Genomic DNA, 27,023 nt, shown 5'->3' on the forward strand with positions numbered 1-27,023 from the left:
TCAAAATCTAGTGATCCATGGAGACAGCCCTCATCCAAGGTAATCAGCCTTTTTAAGGGCCTTCTACTTTTCAGTGTCCTCTTCAATGCTAACATAGAGATAGAGACACATCGCTTCAGGGAGCCTGCTCAGAGCTCCCTCAGGGCTTCAGTCCTTTCATTCCGGGTAGGCCAGGTGCAGCCTATGACCCAGAGACTTTTTGATGAAGCAGTCAACACCTACAACTTTAAATATTTGTTGAGGGGAAGCTTGGGGGAGTAATTTAACAGGTGTATTTGTGCCTGCAGAAACTTAGGGGCATGTTGATAATCTGTGCCAGGACTTGTGCTGCTTGCTAATATCCTTGCCAAAAGTCATGGAGCTCAGATGTACACTGAGTATATTTGTCATTAGGGTTGGTATTCATCAAATGTAACCTCGGTATCTTGTATTACTAAATGTTTTGATGTGAGTTGTTTTATTTTTTCCAGAGATAACCCTGGATTTATCTTTAAAGCACTCAACGTCCAACCCCCCTCTTCTGTTTTCCCTTTGCTTAGCACCCAGCTCTCTGTGTTGAGTGTGATGGGTGACCTTTTTAAAGAAAGACATCATCAGAAAAAGTTTCCTGACAGCGTCCATGCTCTTATGTTTTGGAGGTAAGGGATTTTTTACCACCTAAAATACCATAAAAGTTTTATATTCATACTGCTGTAACACGATGTTTGCAACTTAAAGGGCTGGCCTCTAAATGAGTCTCTGGCATATGAGTTTTTATGTATTAGGGTCTGTAAAGGGGATACCACTTGCGAAGATTTACAGTGTTTCAGGACTGTGTGCCAGATGGTAAAAGCCATATGAGTTGCAGAGTCCTTAGAGATTTTTTTTTTTAGTTTGTTTTTGTTTATCATAGAGAATATGCTTCTGGGTTCATAAAGTTTCAGCATGTTCTGTCTACTGCGTCATGGAGAAAAATATTAACTCTATCCTGAATCCAGGCCACCAGGAGCTATAAAAATAGTATTTAAAGGAGGAGGTAGGCAGGCTATTTCCTGGGAGAAAAAAATAGTTGTTTTAAAATACATTCTTGCTATGTTGATGCTAAAATTAATAGGTTGTTATTACTGTTATTCTCTGAAATGATCTATTCAGAAAATAAAACAAGTTTCTTTGAAACAAATATATTTAAATACTCTGTTTACCCTGTTTGCCTGGAAATGCAGTATTGTTTTTACCACAAAAAATTACTCGTACTCGGGTCTGAGCATACATTCAAATATCGTTCCACGTACATTCAAAAAAATCCCAGAGTGGCTTCCCCAGTCAGAAAGACAAATAATTGGAGATATTCAGAAAGCCATTGCAATTTGAGTCACAGGCCAGGCAAGTCGATGTAATTCATGGCGCACACTGGGCTTTAATGAGATTCCTCAGTGTACCCTGCAAGGGAGTAAGGCCCACTGTATACGGTCTGCAGGAGGGTGATAAACCACTGATTTTTAGTACAGCAGATCTCCTGCAATAAAAAAGACACGCCATCAAATTATCTAACTGGACTGTAGAATTTCCATTTTCTTCAAAGACTGCCAACTGCTATGCTTGTAGAAATTCTTTCCAATGCGGAGACTGTGGTTTGAGATGAAGGCACAGGCCAAACAAGAGTCCTGTAGAGATACAGGACGGAGGACACCCTGAAGGCAGCAAGGCCCAGCAGGGTCCAGCCCTCCCTGGGACCACTGGCCGGCGATGGGAGGGCTTAATCAATTTGTACATCGCTTCCATCCTGCAATCTGGGAGCTTTTCCTTATCTGGATGGTTTCAACCACCGCCGCTCAGGCCCCGGCGCCGGCTGGGGTCAGCCAGAAAATGGCGGCTCTGCCCCGGTGGCGCCGCCAGGTGGCGCCCGCGCGCGCCCCCGTCGCCAGCTGCCAGCGGCCGGGGCACGCGGCGGCCGGCGGCGCGCGGGTGGCGTCCCCCTGGCAACTGCGCGGGGCTGGCGGGGCGGAGGCGGGCGCCGCCGCCATGTTTTCCTGTTTATTGTACCTCAAATAGCTGACCTTGGGAGAGGCACGGCCCCGCTCCGAGCTGCGGCTCGCACAGCCCGGCTCAATGTTATCAGCGGTTTGTTTTGCTGGGTTGGGAGGCTGGGAGCCACGGGCCCAGGCCTCTGCCAAGTTCGGGATTTTTCCACCAGCTACGTTGGTTTGTTTCCAGTCGCTTTTCATAGCGGAGTCTCCTGACACACGGGTTAGGCCCTGGGTTTAAAGTTTATATCCTCAGGGGTTCCTCTGAGAGCACAGTGCTGTGAAAGCGATCAGGGCTGGCCACTAACAACACCCAGAATGCTACAAGTTTATATGAAAATGAAGTAATCTTAGGTTCAGCATGAATATCAAAATCCCCACTTTGTGCCTTGGGTCTGAGTCACTTCAGCTAGGCTACAGCTACCATTGACATACAGGCTATGGACACGATCCAGGAAAACAAGATATTTTGAGACGGGTGAAGGGCACCTCGAGTTTGTGTTGTACACTGGTAAAATGACCTATTTTTACTGAAACCTGCAATTCCTGGGTGAACCACGCTGTGATAAATAGGGGTAAAATGTGGCTTGCTTGAGTATTAATAGTAAGCTGTGTATGGCTTTGTGTGAATGAGAGTTCAGTGCTGCTTGTGGGGGTGTTGAGTCTAATCCCAGCTATAGACAAAATTGACAGCACATCTTCATGATACTCATGACAGATGAACTGCACAAATGTTTTACATTAGTACATTCAAAGTGTAAATTGATAGCTGCAATTCTGTTGTAGATGAGGCTGAAGTTTTAGGGTGCTGTTGGCTATTAAGTAGATCAACCTCAACAAAAGTCTCCTTTGCTTCTTTACTTCTAAAACTTGGGAAATGAACTAACTTCCAGTTTACTTGCTATTTAAAAAGTCAATGGTAGGTGTCACCTACAAGCGAAAATACTTTATTTTAATCTATTTCATTTTATTCCTTGACAGGGTTCTGGGCACAGCCTACAACAAAGCCTGGCATGCTGACGGCATTTCGTACAGTTCACCAAAGCACCAAAGAGCAAAAGCCTTGTGAACGGCACCAGAAGCAACCATGTCTTGTACTAGTTTTCTTCAGGTTTCCTGATACATCCTAGTTCCCGTCTTTAAGTCTACAGTAAAGCATTGAAGCCTTCTCATCACTCTCTCAACTACTTCAGTGACTTTGTTGTTGTTGTTTATTTTGTGTGATACACCAACTCTTGTTTTTAGGCACCTGGACCAAAGGCAGTTCAATGGCCTTGAGTACTTATGCTAAGAATGCAGTGATCCCCATTATTTTACCTCTTGGAGAAAAAATTGCACCACCTCTTATTTAGAACCAGTTTGCTGACTTAAATGCTTCATTTTACATACTTAAGTGATTTTTTTTTCTCTCTCTTTTTTTTTTTTTTTTGTTCTTTGAAAACAAAGATTTTATCAGCAAAAACCAACTATTCCACAAACATTAATTGTTGTGGAAAGCACCTAGGCAACTCAGTCAGGTACTACCTAAGAAAGTGCCTAAGAGCTTTGAAAGTGCTACATAGAGGAGGAGCTCCACACCTGCCTATTGCAGTTTATCTGCATTTATCTTGAAATTAAAAGATGCATTTAAAATTAATTGGGAGGCTGTGAACCATTTTTGGCAGAACTGAAAAAGAAGAATGATACCGACACAATAAAATAAAAATACTAAAGTTAATGGGAACAATACAGAGCAAAAGCTTTGCAGAGGAGCAGTGCCACTCTTGTGGGGCCAGGAAAAATTGCTAGCTATACTGCTTTAAACTTTTTTCAGGATCACCTGAAGTAAATGTAAAGATTTGTACAAATACTCCATGATTTTGGTCAAGAATTGGCAAATACGGGATTTATCAGAGAACAAAAGTCAGAATTGTAATTGAACAAGAAAATGGGAAGAAAACTATCCTGTTATAATACTGTATTTTGAAACACAAAGAGAAAGGCCTAGAGAAGTCAGAGATAGTAGTCCAGAAATTTACCTTCAAGGTAAATTAGGTCTCCAAGACAGTTCATATGTGGGATAGTCATGTATATGAATGAATCATCACAAAGTAGCCCTTTACAGCTGAGCAAGCAGGTGTATCCTGTATTTCCAAAAGGGAACAGATCCATAAACTGAGAATCAGTGCAAATCTTACCAAACAAATGAGATTTTTTTTCCTTTTTTTTTTTTTGTTTGGTGGAAAAAAACTTAGGAGCTATTTTTCAAAAGTTTATACAGCTGATAGTTTAGTTGGCTAAAAGGAGGTTTTGGCTTAAAGGTGTAAGGTAAATATTTGCAAGGATCAAAGAGGTGGGAGATGAGGGTAGTTAAGAGGTAGGTACTCAGCAGGTTTTAAATCTGCGAGTGGGCTATTATCCAAGCAGGTATGTGTCAATGTTTTTGTCTACCATACAACTAATGCCCCACCAATAAACAAAAACATATGTTCACTTATGCTTTGGACAAAATGAATAAAACACCCACAGAGACCAAAATTTAGAAGTTCACGTTTTCCTGGTCTGCTTTCTTCTCTAGACTTCAAGAAGTTCTAGCCTTATGTCTTGCCACACCTTTCTGCAATGACAAAAAAGCTTTGAGCTTCATTTGGAGGTATTCAGGTTAGCCACAAGGCTAGAGGTTAAGAAATTCTTCGCTTATGTGAAGATGAGCTCTCAGTCAGATCATTCTCATTCAACTAGCTACTGCACCTGGAGGTTTGTCTTAAGAGCAAGTAGAAGGAACTGTACGAGAGGGCTTTTATTAGCCTTGTTTGCGAAGAGGACTTTCAGACCTGAGTTGCCTCCCTGCAGCCCTAACAGCGCTTGTCTCCCAAAAAGGGATGGGATTCTGTCCTGTCCTGTCCCGTGTCACCCACGCTGCTGTTTTGGCAAGCTGCATATTTCTCAGGTTGCCATGTTGCCTTCTTTAAAAATGTATTTGAACTGCCTTTCTCTGTGAGTTGTATCAGGATAGGTTCCACTGCGGAGACAGTAAACTAGCTCTTAGGTATTGTAATACCTCTGTTTTTGACATCCAAGTGCTTCAGAGTTTCTGGCCGCAGCTGTTCTGCAGGATTGCTTTCTTCTCCGTGCCCTTTCAGGGAACAGCAACAGCAGGCTGCTCCCTAAGAGCAGGCAGATCAGGAGCTGCCAGTGAAGGAAGTCAAGGTAGTAAGGCAAGATCATGACCAGTGAGATGCACTATTAGGCACAAACGTGCACAAAACACAGACGCCTCTTGGGCAACAATCAAGAACAAGGGCCAAAGATTGAATGCTTCTCAAGGCAAGTAGTGGAGGTCTTCCGAGAGGCCTCGCAGCTCTTTCCCCACAGCCTAACCCAGAGTGACACCACTGCACCATATGATAGCTGGCCTTGAGTACAGGCAGCCAAGCGTCTAGCAATTTGGGCTGGATTGATTTTTTAGAAAACCTGGGTACCTTCAGGGCCTGACAGACTTCAGCCATCATCTCTCCTTTCCTAAATATAGGAAAAAAAAATAACTGCAAGTAAGATTTTTATGCTGTTCCTCCATGTTTTCTTTATATGCAGCAAAGAGAAAGAATTGCAACTTGTCTCTGGCACGAAAGAGGAAGAAAACATGACACTCTCATTATGTCTGGAAAAGCCTCAAAGGACCTTCAGCCTGAAACCTCGACAGTTCACTCACAATGATGTTGCAATGACCACCTCAGCTTCCTGCCTGAACTAAATCCTTCATCTGGATCCCCATGTTTTATTGAGTCAATGTGCTGCTTTTTGTCCTCTCTTTCAGGGTCTTTTAAGAGTTCCTAGGTCTTTGTCTGTCATTTTATCAGCTTTCTTCTCTTCACAAACATTTTGCATTTGTCATCCTCTGATATAAATGTCTCTGTGCTTCATTCTGTGCTGCTCTGTGTTTGTTTGTGGAGAGCCTCCCCTGAAATGAATTGGAGAGCCACTCATGCTCTCCTTCTTCAGAACTTCTGCCTAAAGATTCTTCCTAAGGAAGGTGGATTTAGATAATCAGTCAATTACACTAATGATGGCTAACCTGAGGGTTAGGTAGGAAGTTAGGAAGAGCTTTTTTTTTTTTTAAATTGTAATATTTAAAATATAGTTTTGTATTAACATGTCTTTCTAAAATGGTATATACTTTATGTTCCCTTTTTTTTTGCCACCCCCTTACTCTGTTTCTTAATTTCTATTGACATTTTAGGTTACAGTCTTCATTTGATTTGGCCTTAAAAACATTTTTCTTAACTAAATGAAAGAGGTGCTTAAGAACATCTTAATTATGACTCTGATTTAGAAAAGCTAGCAATCATTTTTGTGTTTTTAAGTGTGTGAGTACTCTACTAACATGCTTAAAATTAAGCATGTCCTGAACAGCTTTGCTGAACTGAAACCAAAATTTCTGATGCTACTTTCAATATAATTTTTGCCAGTATGATTTTTTTCCTTTTTCTTAATGTTAAAAAAAAAAAGAAAAAAGATTCTTTCTCTGCCAGAGATTTTAAAAATAAGAGCATTTGATTCATCAGATTAGGCTATGGGTCATTTTTTTTAGCACTTTCATGGAAATTTTATTTCTCATTTGCCCTTATTTAAGCATTATCACTAACTTGTCATGAGGAAGAAGAAAGGTCCAAATCACTAACAAAGATGGCAATATTCAGCAAGTTCTGTAAAATGTTATCAGGTCCATTCAATGCACTTCTGTTACTTAAGAACCCCCAGCAGCCTGGTGTTTCTCGAACTAGGCATACCAGAGGAGTTGTGTTTGGAACTGGACCAACTCAAATACTCCTAATGCATGGAAGAGAAGTCACTAAGAGAGTGTCATCAGTTAGTGTGCAGAATTGTTTTAAGCAGAGTTTTGAAGGAGCAGCCTTGGAAAATATGTTGCTTTCTGAGAATGCAGTTTTGTAACATTAATAATTGCTCTGAATGGTAAATGACAGGAGATGAATTGGACTCAAATCCTTCACGTCTTCAGAGGCCACATAACTGAGACAGAGATTACATTTGGGTTTTGCAGAGATGATTAATCAATCATGTAGTTAGCTATAGCTGGTGCTTGTCCCAGGTGTTCAAAGCAGTACATAGCTTTTTTGACTGCTCAGAATATTAAAAAAAAAAATCAGAGGTAAATGGTTGTTTCTGGATTATCTGAAGAAATTGTTTGATAGCAGTCCACAGTTGTTTTGAAACAATTTGAGATGTATTCCATAAAGCACGTTAGAACTGCTGCTTATCTCCCAGGATCAAATGGATAAGCAGAAGGTTTTTGTACAGACATTTGGACAGGTACTGGAGAAAATGAAATAGAACCTTATTTGTAAATACAAACTCTGTATCCGAGTCCACCATCCTGTTAAGTTTAAGTGAAGTATTTCTGGGCATTATGATCTATTATAGATATGATTTATTTTGCACAGGAACTGGATGAGCACTGTAGAGGAAATAGAATCTATAATAAACGCCTCCCAGACATTCTGCATCCATCAGTAGGATATACATGAAATTACAAGGGACGAAACAGTTAGGACAAAGGCGTTGTCAAGAAGGTATACTGCTGGGAGCATGGCACTGCTGCTTTCTAAAGAAGGGGTGTAATGAAGAAATATATTGACCAGCTGTTACCAGACAGAAAGGTTCAGGAAGAGAAAAGTGTGCTGAAATTAAAGCTGATGGCTTTGCAGTTACTGGGGAGGAAAATGATTATGCTTTTTATTGGCCTGAAGGGGGTGTAAATGAAAATGTTACAGTAGAATGTGAATCTTTTAATACAGATGAAGAGCTGAGAATAAGCAAATGTCAAATCCCCTCCTAACAAGCTACCTTCAGCCACAGGGCAAATACAAAAATCTTCAAAACTGATCTATAAATATTCAGGAGGAACCACATTAGGCATATGTGGTTTTGTTTTTCGTGAATCTATTACAATGAACAGTGGTTAAATATGTATGTGTATATTTATAAATGCATGCATATATAAAAATAACTTCTGATTTAGAAAGACTTTTAAATATGTGCTTAAACAAAGCGTGTATTTTAGTCGCATTAAACTTAGACCCATGTTCAAATCCTTTCCTGATCTGGGACCCTAGGCAGTTTTGTTTTCTGAGCATTTTGACGTTACTTGAAACTGGCTCTCCCAAAGGCAGTTGCCATTTTGCAACACAAAGTCAATATGATATGTTACGGAAGAGTATTTTCTCATGAAGGCTTTCCTATTGTTGCCATTTTCTTTCTGTCATCTGAAATAAAAATAACTCATGCTGAAAATACAGCCTATGTATACTGGCAATTAAAAACAAATCAGGAAATCACTGTGCTATATTAAATCATACGTGCCTAGTTATGATTTAACGTGCTGGAGAATGAAAACAAATTCCACCCTCCACTATCACTTTTGTGATAGTGATAACAGCGATTTATTTATTAAGATTGATTGGTATACATATTTAATGTCTTCAGGTTTTTTTCAGATAATGTCTCCAGATTTTACTTCCTGTAAAGGATTATTTTAGCTGAAGTGTCAAACGCTGCTTTTGTAAATACTAGGCATCTCATTCAGAATAACATTTTTTTTTCCATGCTTATACCATTCATGTATGCATCCAAAGATTCCTGTGGTGAGTGAAATTATTGGGATCCCTGCTAACAAATATATACAGTTCCTGTTTACAGCAATGTTCCAGGTAAGTTAAAATGAGAAATCTTGGAGAGCAGCCAGCTTTGCTTTTTCAGATGCAAGCATGGTGTCTTGCAATTGGCTATGCTCCTTCGGTAAAAAGGCAGCAAGAGGAGACATTAAAAACAGCGAGAAGTTGAGAGAAAGAGCATGTGGTGACCTAACGTAGCACACCAGGTGCAAATTCTGCTTTTGGTTTACACTGAAGCAACCATGCTGAAGTCACTACTGCTGGAGTTAAGCCTTGCTTATCCAGATGATCAATAAACAAAAAGTAATTGATGCTACAGAACCTCAAAGTGGAGGAAATCACCAAAAAACGCTGATGTGGGCTATTCAGACCAGTTTCTTGGCTGTTCACATCAAAACAAGTTAATTCACTTGCTTTTTTACAGAACTGTTTCAACTGTTGCTTCCCTCTCTAAGCAGTGAGATTATGTAAAATATTTTCTATGAATAAGTACAGAGTCATGAGGCTGGGATCCAAAGAACCATTATAAATGTAGTCTTGTCGATGAAGCCTGTCAGGGGGAATTACTACTGGAAAGGATGGTGCTTATTATTAATACTAACCTCTGAGGGGATATTGAAAAAGGCCTAAGTGTAGATGGCAAATTCATATGACTGCAATACAATATGGCAGCAGAAAAAGGACATTGTAACTTGATGCTGCTCACAGAGAAGCTGTATCAGAGAGGAAGGAGAGAGCTGCGGAAAAGCGCCAATGCAAACAGTACCTGGAATTCCATTTTTAGCTTGCTGGCCAGGATGAATTGCTGGGTAGGGGTCATGCATGGAGCAGCAAAGTATCTGGGAAATATTTAAGAGAAGACTGAAGTCTTAGAACGTGTTGTTTTGCTGAGAATGGCTGAAGAGAAACATACTTCAAAAGTAAAGATTGAAATGCAAAAGAAATGCAGGGATAACGATTGAACAACATATGAAGGGTCTCAATGCAAGGACAACAAGAAGAGCCTGGCCTCAGGGCACCTCAGTGGCTTTGGTGACTTAACATCCATTTTTCTCAGCCTTTAACATCTAGAGTAGCTGCTAAAAATGATCTGACTGCAGAAACTATCTCAGGTCAGTTGTGGAACATGAAATTAGTCTGGTCAAACTATTAGAAATACAGACTGCCGAGGATATGGCTTCAGGCATAGGGTGATTGTAGCAGGAGCCATTGGAGCCTGTCTCAGTGAAGCTGGCGAGGCAGCCTGAGCTCGCACACCAGTGAAGCCCCTCGTTCTTTGGGTGGTATCGCTCAAGATGGACAGGGCCAACTTGCTGCGCAGGCAGAGCAGGCGGTAGCCAGCAGTAGCAGAGCCAGCAGCGTTGCCTATGCCAAAGGGCACAAGGGTTGTTTGTAAGAGGAGTGCATGCTGCATAAACAGCAAATTCCTGCCTCCTCCTCCTCTGCTCTGCTGCCAAGGAAGGGGGTGAGAGTTTGCCAAATGAAAGCAGTACTAATCACTTTTTCACAGATACCTGAAGAAAGCTCCACTGGTCCATCTTGTCTTCACCCTCATCTACCAGGACCTCTGCAGATCTACCCAGCCCCACCATCCTGCCCCACTGCCCATTAACTGGTGTTAAGCCTTTCACTTGGCTGGTGTGCTGAGTTGCTTCGGTCTTCTCCGATGACCAGCTTCCTTACAACAACTTCCCCAACACCTTTTACTTCTCCCTGTACATTCAGTCGCTTCGTGGCATTTTATTTTACCACCCGAAAGGCAGATTAGTCACATGAGATTAATTTTTACTGCCCTGAAGGGACATCCTAGTTTGTTATAGCTGAATTTGTATAGTAACTTTCACCTGGTAAAAGTGGGCCCAGGCTAGGTCTGTGCGAGCCAACAGTACAGCTCAGGGGAAGTGAGTTTGTAGACCAAAATGGTATTGAGTGCCTCATAGGCATGCTTCATGCATTTGCAGGCTTTTTTACTCAAATCTCTTCTGATACACTCTGGAAGTTAAATACCCAGTAGCAATTGAAGTGCAACATGCCTGCACCTTCTGGTTTAGTTCTGTTTGGAAGGAAATCTGTTTGTGCATTTTGAAGTGGCTCCACAACACAACCCAAAGCACAGAAAGTGGGGGTGATTTGAATTAAAACTCTGATGTGGATGCACCCTCAGGCATCTATGTTTTCAAAATATTCTTAAGAGCCTCTTCTAGGAGATTTGGTTTTAAAAATTCTTTGGAAGGAACAAATTGTATCTGCCAGTTTGCTTTTATCTACCATTGTATTAATTCTTTCAGAGAATTTTAATAGGATAAAGAGGCACATTTACTATTACAGAAGCTGAATTGTTTAGTTCTTATCATTTTATATTAATCTGTGGTGCTTTGCAGCACTCTATTCAATTATTGTTCTCAGTTGTTTTTCTTTGCACTGAAATAAGAAGACCAAAAACAGAGCCCACAAACACACTTATAATAATATTTACTGTGTAAAGCATCTCATTTCAGTCTATCAAATGAATAGAGTTTGTTTTATGAGTGGAATTTGAAAGATCACTGCCAGCTTTTTTTGCCTTTTTTTGCCATCTGAATGTTTGTACCAGTTCGAACAGAGAGCACCTCACAGAATAGATGGTGAATAAAATCTTCCCATTCAAAGAGACCAGGAGATTGGGTACGAGATCAGATACCACATCTGGGAGATGTCTGTTTATCTTAGCAGCTTTTCTGAGTCTAAGTGTAATTGCCATGGTTCAGCAGGACAACAGAAAGTGTAACCACAGAAAAGAGTGGGTTTCCTGTGAAAATGTGTGAGGTGGTGGTGGACATTGATAAAACTCAATAGACTCAACAAGGATCTGCTATTGAGAAATGCAAGGTTTGCATGTCTCTTTTATGGGTCAAAACTGAGGAGAAGGGAGAAGGGGCTCAGGAACTGAGCTGCAAGAAAAGAAAGACTAGAACTCTGAAGCAAGGACTTCTCTTCAATTTTGGGTTCACGCAATGGGATCATCTTTGCATCTTGTTATTCTTTCACCCTTTCTTTGACCTCTAGTGATCGTATTAAAATAAACAAAGCTGATTCTCAGAAAGTTGAGATTTCCCAGCATATCCCTTTTCAGCAGCTAGAAGCTGACAGTGCAAGGGCCTTCTCTGTGTGCAACAAGACTCATTACAATGAAAGTCTATGAACTCTTGCTCTCCTACTGTGTGTTACCCTCATTGTAGATCACCTCAATGGCAACTGCATAAACAGTAGTTCCTAAATAAAGGAAGTTATAATTGTGAACAGGAAAATAATAAGGGGAAAAAAGTTGTTCTTTCCATGCAGGAGATGTCATACAACACAACAAGGGAACACTGGCAGTGGGTTAAATCTGAACTGCGGATCTCTAGTAGATGCTCAGGAAAAGACAGCACAAAATAGGCTGGAGTAAGAAGCATAGTTAATCCAATAGCACCATCTTCCACATGTGTTTTACAAGGGGACAGATAATGAATTTTGATTTTTTTAGGTCTGACGAAGCCAAATTCTAAAAGAAACCAAGGTTATTCCTAGTTTCTCTCCAGCAACAGGAATGTTCATCTGATACAATATGATCTCTCTTTCCCATCTACAATGCACGATGGAATCCTATTTAGCCATATTTTAAAGGTATTAGTGAAAGCATGAAGACAACTGGAAAAATTGTGAAGAGAAAGTGCCAAAACAAATGAAGTAACTTTCTTTAGAAACATTCTTAAGCAAAACTTCAAGTGCAATTCAGGACATCATGTAGGGGAAATAAGATACTGGACAGAAGATAAGTTTTCTTCTGAAACATCAAATGAGATGGTGAATCAGCAAGATACAGAAATGTACAGATATTTAAGACAGGAGGTGCTGCAAAGTAGTCTCTGTGAAAATTATATAGCTATTTACTTTTATACTTTCTGGATTAAACTAACTTCAGGTCTTTTAATACAGACTCACAAATAATTTTCTGGTAATTGTATTCACCTATGAATAGTAGGTTCAGAGCATGTTCCATTGTTAAAGATAGGGATCAACTGCTGCTTACCAAGCAAGTTTTGATTTCTGAAAGGCATATCTTATTTATTTATAAAATTCTGTCTTGATTAGGATGTAAAGGGATTTTCCTTTTTTCCCCAGACAAAAATGTCAGACAAGAAAATATAAAATACAGATTTATTATTATTATTATTATTATTATTATTGTATTAGTATTAGTATTATTTATTTATTTATTTATTTATTATTATTATTATTTACATTTTTTTTTGCAAAGCATAAGTATTTTATTTTCCTGAGCGGTATTGCTCTGTGAGGTTGCAGAATATCTCAGGTCAGAGGCATGACTGGAGAGAGATGAAATTCTGGATTGACTGAAGGACGTTGGTAAAATGCAACCAGTTCTATGACATGAGGTCCAAACAGCTTTGTATCACTAGGTGTATGAAACAAGTAATAAAGACAAACTAAGAAAAGGATAGGAAGTGCAAACAAAATAAGATTGACCAAAACCAAAACAAGCTCTCTCTGGATTACTGGAGGGTGTTTTTTTTTTAATTATTATTTATATATATATATTTATTTCTGGGCCTATGAAAAAACATATCAGTCTTCTGGCAATATTCCTTCCGAAATACTCCATTGCCTTTCTGAGAAAAACAGCTCCAAACAACCTTGGACTGTATAAAACAATTTGAAATGAATCAGCTAACATTCATATTTTGGAACAGTTCACAGAAATGTTGACAAGCACTGAATTCTTTCAGCAGGTATCTGATTTGACGGATTTGGGTCTTTACTCAGAGTTGTGGGGTTATAGATTGAAGTCTCTTTCTCTTTTTTGCAGCAATCCAAATTGGCTGTTGCCATTGTACCTGCAGCTCTCACATTTACAGAGAGAAGGGTAGAAAATAGAAGCCTGTGAATTGAGGAAAAAACAGACAAGCTAACTTCACTAGGCTGCAAAGAAGGCATCTGTAGCCTGATAGCCTAAGCAGGAATCTAGTGTAATAATTCAGGCATTAAAAATGCTCAGTAAAAGAATAGTCAAAATAAGATACATGGTTGTGTGAAGGTTTTGGTAGAGAAAGTAGCAACAACAACAACAACAACAATAATAATATAAACTGGCTTGGAAGGTGTGGAGGTGCTCATATGGCCCACCTTTGGAAAACGGCCTGAATAAAAGCACCTGTAAGGTATGGTAGTGACAATAAACAGTGTGTATGCATATGGAGTATCCACAGCTTGTAGGATATCTGCCCCAACTATCTGCCCCAACCTGGTCACATTAAAGAGGAAGGTGATCATTGTCTGGATTAAACAGGATGAAAATCTGTAATGAGGGGAGAGACCATTGAGTGGAAACAGTGGCTGACACTACCTGATTTGACGGTGTGAGATTCATCCCATTGACACCATGACCTCCGTCCAGGCCAGGCAGCACAGCCTCCCCATCCACGCTTTGGGCAGCCTGCACCCAGCTGGGGGCTGACGGCACGGGGTGCAACAAGCAGGGACCCATGCTCAGGGCTGTTTTTGCCCTCCTGGATGCTTTCCCATCGGTGCGTGCGATAGTGGGTTGTAGGCAGCAATATGGCTAGGCATGAAGTGAGAGCTGAGAGCACCCACATCTCCTCTGGAGGGGCCTGCAAGGAGGGGACCTGGGGCTCCCAGGAGAGGGGTGCTTGTAACCCACCCCCCCAAAGTATGCGTGTAATGGGGAATGGGACATCTTGACATTAGTCAAAAAAGGGTGTTTGGAAGCTTGCAGGTCTTTATTAGCATTTTGTAACTATATAGTGTTGCTTTATCTCTTTTACTACTGATCCCAATCCTGAATATATAGTTCACTAATTACCAGTTAATTATCCAATTAATAAATCAATAAAATACTCTGATTCCAGTTTGGTTAAACTACATGTACTCCCCCTGTGATAGGAGGAGGGAGGAGAAATCTCTTCCATTTCATCAGTAGGACAGGATGTAGGTTTCCAAAGAGGAGCGGATAGGCAGTAATAATGCAAGTGGAGCAGCAGAGATGGATTCACAGCCTACACAGAAGAAAAAATCTAACTAATAAAGGTCATGTTCATGGTAATGCTCCCTGTTGGGAAAATGAAGTAGACAGGTGGGACCTGGAGAATTTGAGGACGAGCCCCACAGAAACACTTTCTCACACATCTTGGTGGGGATCTCAGCAAAGGGAGTAAAGATGAAACCAGAGATTTGCCTGGACCAGGTGGATAGCCAATATTAGGGAGCTGTCTTTGAAAGCATTGTGAAAGGGCTCATGAAAGGTAGCTGGTAAATGACAGGAAAGAGCAGAAATGGAATGGCTCATTTAGACATTCAGAAGCAGAGATGAATATCCCTTTGCTTCACATGGTTTTGGGGAGGGCAAATATCCCAGGTAGGGACATAAGCAGTAACAGTTAGGTTTCTCCAAAAAACATGACCTGTGTGACCCTTTATATGCCACTGCTGCGTCCTTCAACATCTCTGAGTACAAATCTCTGGCAAGAAGGCTAGGAACTGAACCGTGAAAGAATTACAACAACATGGTGATTTTCAAAAAAATTAAGCGATTAATGGCATCATTGGGAATATACCAATAAAAGAACTTTATGGCCACAGCACTTATGGGATGCTTTAATATTTACATGGTGATATTGTTTATCATACTTATATTGTAGTTACTCCTGCTTCAAAATCTCTCACTTTTAATAACCTCTGTGGATTGTTGGCTGCACTAAAATATTACATTCTTGAATATTTTGTAGCTTCACCCAACTCTACCAACCACAGAGGAAACCTTTTTCTTTAAATTGATGTTGATCAGAGAATAATGAAGTCCTTCATGACCAAAATAAATTAGAAAATATTAATTTTCTATTATAAAACTGTTTGAAATTTATTTTGTATGTGCTGATTTGGAAGTATGAAATGGCTCATTGGGACTTTCAGTGCAATTTCTTAGTGTGACAGGATAAATATAATTGATAAATACTTTTTCGACCATTTTCAAGTCATTCAGTAACAAGCAAAGCCCCTTTGGTGTGGTTTAACTTTGAGAAAGCTTATCTCTATGAAAACATGTGAGTGTGAACATTGAAGTAGTTATTTCCTTCACTAGAACGTTGTAGGACGTAGAGCTTTAAATTGTGGAGGAAATTTTTGAAGGAAAACATAGGATTCTGATACTTTACAAAACTGTAATAGAAAGTTACAATTAGATAGGTAAAATAACAAACCTAATTAAAAAAGATTGCCTCACAGTTTCACATATTCTCAAAAATCTAATGTCAAACTGGCAGTGACTTAAGTATTGTTAGAAGAAGTTGTTTCAGCATGACTTTTGGCACCTTTTGTTCTGTGTCTGATACTTATTTGAGTTGAACACTTTTTTTCCCTTTACCAGTGTTATAAAAAGTTTGTTAGTTTTTATAGCTCTTCCCTTCCTATCATAAATTAAAAGGCTTAGGGAGGAGTTGCTCCCTCGAGTTACTTCTGAAGTTCCGAAAGTTTTGGCACAGCTGGCTTCTTAGCGTTCAATAACTTTCTAAAGAATACGAGCTTTCTGAGAGACCTGCAACAGCTTCATCCTGTAACTTCGGAACTGCATTTATTGTTCCAGGGAGGAGTTGCCTTTCAATTTGGCACAGGGACAGTGTGGTCTGATCAGTGTTGTCAAGTGTTCGCTGCTCACAAGTTATTGTAATGGGTCAGTGGCCAAGAAAAGTTGCTATGGTAAAGAATTGTTTTGATGAAAAAAAAATAAATAGGGAGGAGGGCAGCACAGACCTACCACCAAGAATAACTCTGTTGTGATGATGTATTATGGATCAAAAAAATGTAAATACTAGGTTAGTAAACTGGCAGTTCTGAAGGCAGTGGTGATGTAGAGGAAAAAAAAAAGATTACAAGAAAAGGGAAAGGAGGAGGCTCAGGAATTTATAATGACATGATGGAAGATTTAATTTTTAGATGAGAACTTTAATTAATCTCCCATTGGTAGTGAGTGAACTGTATCATATGAATGCTAGTATTTGAAAAGGGAGACCAAACTTTGGGGAAAAGCCTAATGAAACTGCCACCAATTCTTACATAGGTTTTGAGCCCTCAAAGTATTATTTTCCATGGGAATTTCAGGGCATTACCCTGTGAATAATTTAGTATTTTTTCCCTACTAAAACAGATAAGCTCCATCCTAAAATTTCAAGGTTTCTCAAAAGTTAATGAGGTGGTCATCTTTGGGATTGCTGCACCCCTCTTCCCCCGCCCAAATCACACACATAGAATTTTATCCACATACACAAACCATCCTCTTTAATTCAGCTATCGTAGTGAATTGTATATGACTGGAGAGTGCTCCTTCTTTGAAAATATTTTCTTATGGGATGGAGAGCCATGTCTGATACACTGACTGCTTGCTTGGATATCTGTGCAAACCAACATTCACTCAATTTGCTATCAGTGGCTTGAAGTCATGCACAGCCTTATTGAATGTCATGCTTCCAGAGATGAAAATGCATTGATGTTTTGCTACTGTATTTTTTTCCAAGCCGTGTCAACCTTCAATGGAGAATGTGAAGAAGTAGGAGGAAGATGTCCTTACCTCAGCTGGTAGGGTGCAGGTGGTGCTCTGGGGTTTGGCACTCCCCTTACCAGGTGGCACTGCAGAGGAGTGCGTCTTCTCCTGACATGCTCATGTCATGTAATGAATGTCAGGAAGGGGAAAGGAGGCACCCAGGCCAGAGGAGGTGGAGGATTTGTGTGGGCAGGACTTACACAGGCAGGTTCCATCTCTGGAGTTACGGCAGGAATCTGCAATGGATCTTCCACCTGTCAAATGCAGGAGATTGGGGACTTGGAACGAGAGGTTGGGCACTGAACGCAAGAGAAGTACTTTAGCTGCCAAGAGTGTAATGTTTATTATTATCACTGCTGTGATGCAGCAGTAGATAAAGTGGACCAGTATCCACACAACTGAATAATAAATAAATAAATTACCAGTAATACCCCGTTCTTGCACAATGCTCACCACCCGTAGATTTCAAAGTTCTTCCCAAAGCAGGCTGACATTATTATCCATATTTTTTTCTGAGGGGGCAGCTGTGGTAGAAGACAAGGAAATGCCTTCTCCATGGTTACACAGCAAAGCAGGAATACACCTGGGACTAGGACACAACCCTCCAAAATGCCAGTTTGAAACCATGCATGTGAGAAACTGCGCCTTCCCCCATATGCTGGTGGCCTGTTTTTACACAAGGAGAGAAGACTTGCCATTGTTGAGAATCTGTCTCTCAATGTTGCAAGGTAAATTAAAATCCTGCTAACCTAAGAACTAGCGTAGGCAGATTTCGTGTTTGGGAGTACAATTCAACTAGCCGTACTCACAGTTACTGAGAACTTAACCCATAAAGATAAATCCATCTTACTTTTCCACATTTGATTCAATGTGTATCCATGTGATTCTCTAATATCTGTAGAGGATCATTGATAGCCTGTGATCTGTCATTTCACCAAAACCAGATCATTTACTGTTGTTTGTTTTTGTTGTTTGTTTTCCTAAAGCATTTGAGGAGCAATACAGGTCTCTTGCCTTCAATAGATTATTGCTGGTGTTGCTGCAGACTCAAAAGCTCAAACCCATCCCATCTTTCTGTGGAAAAGCGAAGTTTGTGACTGACAAGTAGGCTTTAAGCTTTATTTTTCCAATTGGCTAAAACCACATCCACAAAGGCTAATCCTTCCGAAAAAAATGAGTCAGTGTCCCTGGCTATATCTCTTGGCCATAGAGAATTGTATAACCAGAATCAATATAGGCTAGTACACCATGGCAGCCAAAGATGAAAAACCTGAAGCTGAAAAGATGATAAAATTTACAGGGAAAGATTCCTATAGTCATCTTTCTGGTGGGAAAAAAAAAAATCATGTACAAGAAAAGGACAATTGATGTTAATATTTCACTCAGTTCTAGTAAGCAATTATATTTTCCTAGATTTAAAGTATAACTAAATGATGTCTGTCCAAGACTTTGTGTGTCCAGTGGAGAAGACGTAGCCTTGATCTCCATAGAACCTCTGGTAAATCCATGACTGCCTTAACACGTCATTAACAGGACAGTTTAATACCTACAGTATTAAAATGATTGGATCCTTTGAAAACCAGCCAAAGTGCATAGAAACTCATTTCCAGAACTGACTTCTGCCTCATTATAGTTACCCTCCCAGCCCTCTCCAAAAACTCTCATACATATTTGCTATAGGTAAGAGAAAGTCCAGAACTCTTACTTTTTTTTTTTTTTTTTTTTTTCATCAATTCAGGAGCAAATTCCCATTACTGTGCTGTAGTCTGTGCTTTTTCTCAAGCCTAGGCTTTGTTTATGCACAAACACGGACCCTGGCAGAGGTGAGCAGCCACCAGAGACTGCCAGCATGCATGGAGCCATCTGGGAGCATCAAGCAGCGACTGGGGCAGTGTTTGCCCTCTGCACTGTGGCTGTCACCACATTAGGGATGGCCATAGGGGCAAGAGCGGCCAGTGCTGTGGTGTGCAGCCTCCTCAGACCATGGCTATCATCTCACCTCATGTACTTTTACTTTCCTACTGCCCCATGCAGCTTCCCAAGACTGGGGGCTGATCTGATCCAAATGCCAGGTGAACTCTGGTGACCTGTTGTTTTATCACCTGGTTCCTTCCCTAGTGCCTCGTCCAATTTTAATGGAGCTACTTTCAATTCATTCCACCGCTAGTGAAACCTATAAAATCTGATGATCTGAAGCAGGAGTGAGAATGGTCTACTAGGGGGAAAAATAAATGTAGGAGTCATAGACTTATCCATTTTATTATCTTACTGAAAGCTAGAGGCAGGTGAATGTATAGTAATGAGAATGTATCTGAATTGATAACAACACAGCAACACAAGCTAATGATACTGGCACCCCCACAGATATGCTGCAAGGTCTCAGGTCAGGGTGTATTGGTTTCCCCTCATTCAGGTATTCACTAAGGCTGATCATTTTCCCATGAATGAATACACACTTGCCTGCTTGCTCTCTGCCTCTCACAAAAACCTAAAACATTTTTCTTCTTTCATCATTTCCTTGACATCCTATCATCAGTTTTCTATTTTACCATCCAATTTAATCAGAATTATTTATTATTAATGTAACTTGAAAAAAACACAATGTATTATAATGAGGCCCAAGCAAAGAAGACTAGAGCAGAAGTCTTCCGTTAGGCAAATGGCTATTTGAGGTACAGAAGCAATGAGACCAATTGTAAAATTCCTGTATGTCTTCATACAGGTTACTCAAAATACACACCACAGCAAGTATATAAAACTCTCTTTCCTTCATCTTCATCCCTAAGTAGTGTTCTCCCTTTCTTCCTCTTCTAGTTTAACTGGCTGGGTTAAAAGCATGAGAAACCCATATTCTTTCTCCCTCTCAGACACTCAGAGTTGGAATCTTCTTTTCTCTCTTTCTGCAGGCTAGAGAGGTCAAGTGCCTTTACTGAACTTTATATATCATACGTAGGGAGAGAAGAATTTGGTGCCATCTGCGGCAGCTTGAGTGGGAATAAATTTTACCTGTATTAGACGTCTGTGATTTGCTGTCAAATCAGTGCCTTTGTTTTCCTTGTCTATCTTTGCTCTGCAAAATGGTAGGTGAGGACCTGAATGGAAAAGCTATTGAGAATCAGGTTCTTTATGCTTTTTAGTTTTGGCCACACATTTTGAGAGAGAGAAAACAATTTACTGAGGAATTTAATCTGAAACCTGGAAAACTGCTTGCCAAAACACAAATGGGAAGAAAAATCGAAATGAGCATTCTATATTACAATCTTTAGAAAATATTGGGTTTAGTTTGTTCTTAGAAACAGCTGTTTATTGCTGGGTGGTGACAAGGCAGAAGGTGAGGGAGGAAGGGTCAACCTTCCACAAAGCCCTTCACGGATTTCTAATCTAAAAGCAATCTCTAGAAATAAATGAAAAGTGAATGCAATCTATATGAATTCAGAGATTCATGTAGACCTAGCCCACATCTTACAGCTGCTTAAAAGAGGAGGGTTCAGTGTGTGTGTTTGGGGGGGGGTGGGGGGGTGAATACTGTAGAATTGACCTTTATATGGATGTATAAAATAAACGTCTGTTTTGCAAAGGTTGCTGAGCACCTGGAACTTTCTTCTGGCATTAGCCTGCTAGCCAGAGAAGACAGATGAATGCTAATCTAATCAATCTATGAAATAATTATTTTTTCAATGAGAAAGAGAGTAAAGAATTCTTAGTAGCAAAGCTTTCGAGTCAATATCTTTGCATAAGTAACGTATGAGTAGAGAACGCTAAATAGAGAATACACTGATATTTGTGTATATACACAATATACACACACATATGCCTTCTCCCACCCATATCTATACTAGAAAAGAAAATAGGATAGCTGATGCATGAGCCAAGAAAAACATTTATTTTGGATGATACCTTTTTAGAACTGACTTCTCTGCAGAATTCAAAAAATGTGTTTGAAATTAGAGAGGCCTGTTTGTTGAGGATACAAAAAATAGATGGAAGAAGAAATCACTTAGAGAAATACTAATCCCCTCCTCCACAAACTGCCCTTTGCTATGACCCTGACCTTTAGTTCCGTCACTTGAAAAGATCCTTAAATATTTGTTGTGATATTTTGGGAATAGACAGGTACAGATAGAGCTATATACCGGCTCTCTGACTCATTCCCTCCCTACACATGAAGGTATAAAGAAAAATATATCTAATCAGCCACATTATTTTTCATGTGGTAAGAAATTCATGCTTAAATTAAAACAGGCCCTCAAAGTTATTAATTTTTATTACTGCAACACCACGCTCTGATAGAAAGCAAAATAAACCAGCAGTGATTTTAGTAATCATTATACTTGTATATTTTCTGTCTACATAATTACTGAACTTCCGATGCTGTATTTCAGTCACATGGATGCACGCTTAGCTGAACATATTTGTTTTATCATAATCTATCTCAGATCATCCATACTGTAGATGTCCATTTTGTCTACACTAAATGTGATCTGTTTCACACATGCGACTGTGAGACACTCAACTGTGAGAACAGTTTCTACTTTTATTAACGCTAACTGCTACCATGCCTGCAACTGCCAAATGCTATGCAGCAATTACAGCAAGCTACTTAATATAGGGGCCAGTGGGAAAGGACGAGACTCTCTCTCGGTGGCATGGTCAAATGCAGCAGCTGTTTTAGAGATATAAACATGTACACAGCTGGCTTGTGGGTAGTTGCTTTTGTTCTCTGAAACACTCCTTTGCTGTAACTATACCTAAGCAAGGGATGGATTTCACATTCTTGGCATGATATTCGTAAGACCTCAGGTTGATTTTTGGAGTCTAAGTTTCTGTCACGCACTCAAAATTTTTATTAAATGAATATCAAACAATGTATATGTTCATTATGCTTCTTAAACTTGTGGTTTCTGAGAGCCTTTGGAATCAGTCCCTCTTTTCTTTTTGATAATCTCAAAATGTAACCAAAACTCTATAGAAAAAGAAAATACATTGGAATGGATATACTGACCTAGTCCAAAGCATATTGTCTGCTCGCACTTTGGGAATAAAGCCCCTGCAAGATGTATTGCTGTTTGTGCACCTGAAACTGCTGCTTGCCTGTGCCAACGTAAGCCACCGTGTTTAAAGGAGTGACACAAAACATATCATTAATTGGATACTCTGTACCAAATACTATGCATTTTTATTATTACTGTCATGTTTATGTTATATCAATACTTTGAAATTACTGATGAACCAACAGGACTTATAGTAGGAAGGAGGACAGTGCCATTCTGGGATGATTTTTGGTATGATTATTTGGTTTCCTCTAGGACAGTACCAGACACATATACTTTCTTTAACTGTTTCTTTCCTTGAGTTCAGGGTTGGACTGTAGTATTTCCTATGTGCTTTGCACAAGCATAAGTGACCTGTCACATGTGTCACGTGACAAAATGATGACAACCAAGCCAATACTGTAAAGCTAATACTTGCAATTGTATAAACTCTTAAGAAGGCATTGTGGTCTCCCCTGCCTATTTGTCATATTCTGCAGTTAAAGTCTTGCTTCTCATAACTAAAAGGTAGCTTTGATAAGCTAAAGGACTCAAAACTTGAATGTGACCTGTCTTATGCATGTCATGTGAAGGAATGTGCTATCTTTAAAAAAATTAATTTATCTTGCTGCTTGGAATTGCTTTGCAGCTACGCTGCAGAGATAACATAACAATATCAAGCAGGCCTTCTATCTCCAAGAGAAAACAAACAAACAGCAGGGTGTGATTCCCCAACCAGTCATCCATCATGACATGTGGAGGGCGTCATGAGCAGAGATGCTAACAGAGCTTTCACTCCCAGGGTAACTGTGCATAGCTTGGACAATTGTTCTCCTTACAATAGCAATTGGAAAACTAGAGCTTCTGCAGTTGTCACGTGCTTATTTTTACCGATTTATTATTAATGCAGAATCTCAGAACAAATCCAATGGGAAATAAATACACAATAAATGTGAATTTGTGATGTATGTGTCCAGTTTTTGTCTGTGACTTTATACACAGAAAAAATAAATAAATCATCTCTATATCCCTCTGAAACAACCTGATTAACAAACATCCTGCTCTAATGTTTTTTAGGACACACTCCCCCACCCAGAATGATAAGAGATGGTTGTAGAGATTGACTATTGATTAATTTGTTCTCTGGAGAACTCCTCTTTAAAGGACAAATGTTGAGATTTTGAACATTTCTAGAATCAGTTCTGCTGTTTTATAAACACAATCGTCAATTTAAAGAATAAGGTTCTGTAACGAAATATACTGCACTGAAAAATCTACATGCTGTGATTTTACCAGGAGTGAAAACTTACTTTTACTCTAGAGTTCAGAGACTTTTTGCAGTTCAAATAATAGAAAAAGCAGAGTGCTTTACTGGCATTTTTAGGTCATGTTTCAATACATACTGAAATATTCTCTTTTATTCCAGAGTTGTTCCGGTTTGAATTATTTTCCTATTTCTTCCAGCAAATTCTGTTACGGAGTTTTGAACTCTCATTAGAACTATGATTTATTTTCTCATTACAGCTGTGTAAAGCCATTGAAGCTGTGGGGCTATATTGGGAGCTGACTGGGTGGCAGATGTACACAAGTATAATTACCATAATACAGACCAAATGCACACCTACTGTAAGAATTATATTTGCATTTAATTTAATAGGTATTCCTAGCAAGAGTGAGGGGATGACTTGAAGGATAACTTCTTAGTCTTTCACCTTCAGAGTTTAAAGACATAAAATTTACTACTAGGGAAAACACAACAGTTAAAAGAGAGCTCAGTAACCTAAATGGAGGAGAACAGGCTTTCATTTTTGCACGTAAAATGTTTTTTTTTTCTTTTTTTTTTTTTATAAAAAAAAAAGTCGACCGCTATTACAAGTGCTGTTATGTGTGGCTGCAGCAGCTTTCCAAGTGAGTCATCAGCTGTGTTTGGATCCAGGCTTTCAGTTTTATTGCGCAGACACCTGCAACTTGAACTAAAGGATTTCTTACACTGGCTGGCAGAAACAGCAGGTTTTTATAGTCTAAGGATCATCTACTTGAGGAAAAGAAGTAACACCCTGAAACAGCGAGCTGCAAACAAGAATCGCTTCACAGCTACGTTTGCTTGGCAAAGCCCTTGTCGGAGGCCGCGTGGCTGCAGGGTTGAAGGGAGGAATGGGTGGACTGGTGTCACATCCCATCTTGTGAAAGGGACACCCTGCACCTCCCCAGTGCTCCCTGAGGGGGACCTTACCCCAGGGCTTTCCTCAGAGGTAGATGCTGCAAAGCACCTGGGGTGGGCACAAGAGGCAGAACAACACAAACAACTCAGCATCACTGTTTCAGGTCCAATATCAAAGGTTACCTGGAACTGAAATATGGATGGAATAGAAGGATCTTTCTCTTGTCATTGGAAGTCCTGTAGCTTGATGCCTTTGAAAGTCTCATTAGATGCCTACCTGCATTATCACCTTTAACACCTTTTATTTAAAAGAAATCTGTATTTCACCATCCGTTTTTGCTGTGAAGAGAATCTAAAATAAACTTACACCAAGTGTAACTGCTACAGAAGGATTTTAGAGCTTTTGTACAGATTCTGAAATAGAGGGGAATCTGCTTAAAAGTTTCTCATGACAACAATTTAAAAGGATTATTTCTTTTTAGTGAAAAACAATATAAAATGTTTTCAAAAAAGAAGCCTGTTTGGGTTTTCAGAAACCATTTTTTTTTAATTTATCTTTTATACTGATTTTTGTGTAAAGATTTTCTTATGAAAAATACCAAAATGGAACAAAAGATTGACATAAGAGAAAATGTCAATTGTTTCACATGAAGATGTCACATGGCAAAAAGCCCCGCTTTCTGAACAGTTTTAATGAGGTTGGAACTATTCTGTTCATCTCAGTGGAGTTTTAGTAATTTCATGTTAATTTTGTTCATTTTTTCCTGTAAGAAAGGGGAGGATTGAAGATCTGCACAATTTATTGTGATTGATGTCTCATTTTGGCTGTCAGTCAGCGGCAGCCTTTTGTTCTCTGTACAGGTCAGCTGCTAGAAGGCACAGGGATCGCAGGTCCACCCTTGTCTGGCTGGCACTCGGGTGTCTCCCGAGGTGACTGTAGTGAAACCTCATCCCACATATTCAGTAGATAAAGTTCTTGAGAATGAACCATGGCAGTTGCTCATCTTTTCTTCATTGCTCCTAATTTTACTCCTTGTTGATAGCCACAGTGTTGGTACCTGAACTTCTGCAACTTACTCTGAAAACTTACAATTATACAGTCAAAAGTCAGGATGTGCAAGTGCTGTACCTTCCCTCACATACTGCTACCCCAGAGTTTTAGTCATTTCTTCATGGCTTTTAATCGCACTCAGCTCTGATTGATTAAGCCTTAGAGGTGCATTTCCCTTTGCACAGAAGCGTCAGTGAGCTTTCTGTTTCATTCTGATTAATCTCTTTCAATTTATGCCCATCACATTTTGGGACATGTATCAGTCTCTGGGAGGAGAGTCTGCCTGTGACAATAGGGATCGATCGTTTGGGTGCAGTTAGTCTGCAACGGTTCTTAGCCTCTGATAAGTTCTGTATGAGCATCCTTTCCACAGCTTTCTCAGACTTGCTGGTGGGAATTCAGAGACACAAGACTTATTACAAATTCCCTTGCAAAATATGAATTTTTATTTAACTTAATTAATTAATTTATTTTTTACTACTGGACAGAAACAAATGTTAGTGTCTCAGTTTCTGGGAGTTTTCCTTCTGAAAGTTTTGACAGATACCATGAATGCACTTTCTCCCAAATCTAAGTGCAGTCCTTTTGTAAGTACCATGCTTTTACTACTCTAGGCTAGGAAGAAATTCATCAGAAAGCTAGATTTTTTTTTCAAGTCTTTGTAATTACCATCTTACCCACCATAACTATGTTTTTTTGTTTTTTTTTTTTTTTTTTTTTTTCCCCACATTATCACTAGTTTCTATTGGGAGAAGATTGGTTTAGAGGGAGGTTTTATGGATGTTGAGGGAATGGTTTAGACTAGTAAGCTAGATGAACCCTTGGTCTCACACAGTTCACTCATTTTGATTTCCATATTAGAATTTCCATATTAGTTATTAGATCTATAATATCATACTGCACTGATTTATTTCATTACATCTTCCACTGTATGCTGTCAACACGTTCTGTATCAGGGAAAATAGAGTGTACTAGTCCATATATTTTGTACAGTGCCCATTTATACCAGCAGCTGTGGTCTCATGTCTTTACCTTCTTGAATTGCAATAAAGATATTCCATGTAAACTTGTTTTTGAAGAAAATGAAGCCATATGTCATATGCTGATAAGACATTCCCACATGTTTATAATGCAGGTGCTATTCTGTTTCCTTGTCACAGAGTTTAATTAACTTACATATATCCATCCATAGCACCATGGTTTGGCCACTCAGTTGGTTAGTCACTAGTTCAAAACCTTCTCAGAGACTTGCAGCCCAACATAGGCTCACCGTAAACCAGTATCTCTCGCGCACAGAACGTCCAGGTTGTTTGAAGAGAAACTTTTTTTTTTTTTCCTCCCAGCAAGAATGGCAGTTGATGAGGTGAAAACTCAAAGTTATACATACTGTGAGTGAATTTTATAGAAAAGAAGTTCTCAGATGAGCATCATGGGGTCTGTGTGTTCTTTCAAAGAAGTAAGTTAATGGAAAATATATTGGCAATATAAATGAAACACATGCAGACAAAATCAAC

The 27,023-nt window shown here is 39.5% G+C and overlaps 2 long non-coding RNA genes across 7 annotated transcripts in view; one reads left to right on the forward strand and one right to left on the reverse strand.

Annotated features, from left to right (window-relative positions):
• Positions 1-5,905, forward strand: part of LOC136790380 (uncharacterized) — an 18,785-nt gene extending 12,880 nt beyond the window's left edge. For 2 of the 3 annotated variants that reach the window (XR_010830233.1, XR_010830232.1), the window contains 2 exons: positions 471-638; positions 2,985-5,905. This is a non-coding gene — a long non-coding RNA (uncharacterized lncRNA). The other variant, XR_010830234.1, reaches the window with a different exon arrangement.
• The window catches only part of LOC136790381 (uncharacterized), a 36,923-nt gene extending 18,955 nt beyond the window's left edge, over positions 1-17,968 (reverse strand). Inside the window, exon 1 of one of the 4 annotated variants that reach the window (XR_010830236.1) lies at positions 17,295-17,922. This is a non-coding gene — a long non-coding RNA (uncharacterized lncRNA). Of the gene's footprint in view, positions 1-17,294 lie in introns of all 4 variants that reach the window. The other 3 variants (XR_010830237.1, XR_010830235.1, XR_010830238.1) reach the window with 3 other exon arrangements.
• Positions 17,969-27,023: the final 9,055 nt, after the last annotated feature.

This window comes from Anser cygnoides, chromosome 3, assembly GCF_040182565.1.
Source record: "Anser cygnoides isolate HZ-2024a breed goose chromosome 3, Taihu_goose_T2T_genome, whole genome shotgun sequence".
Lineage (NCBI taxonomy): Eukaryota > Metazoa > Chordata > Aves > Anseriformes > Anatidae > Anser > Anser cygnoides.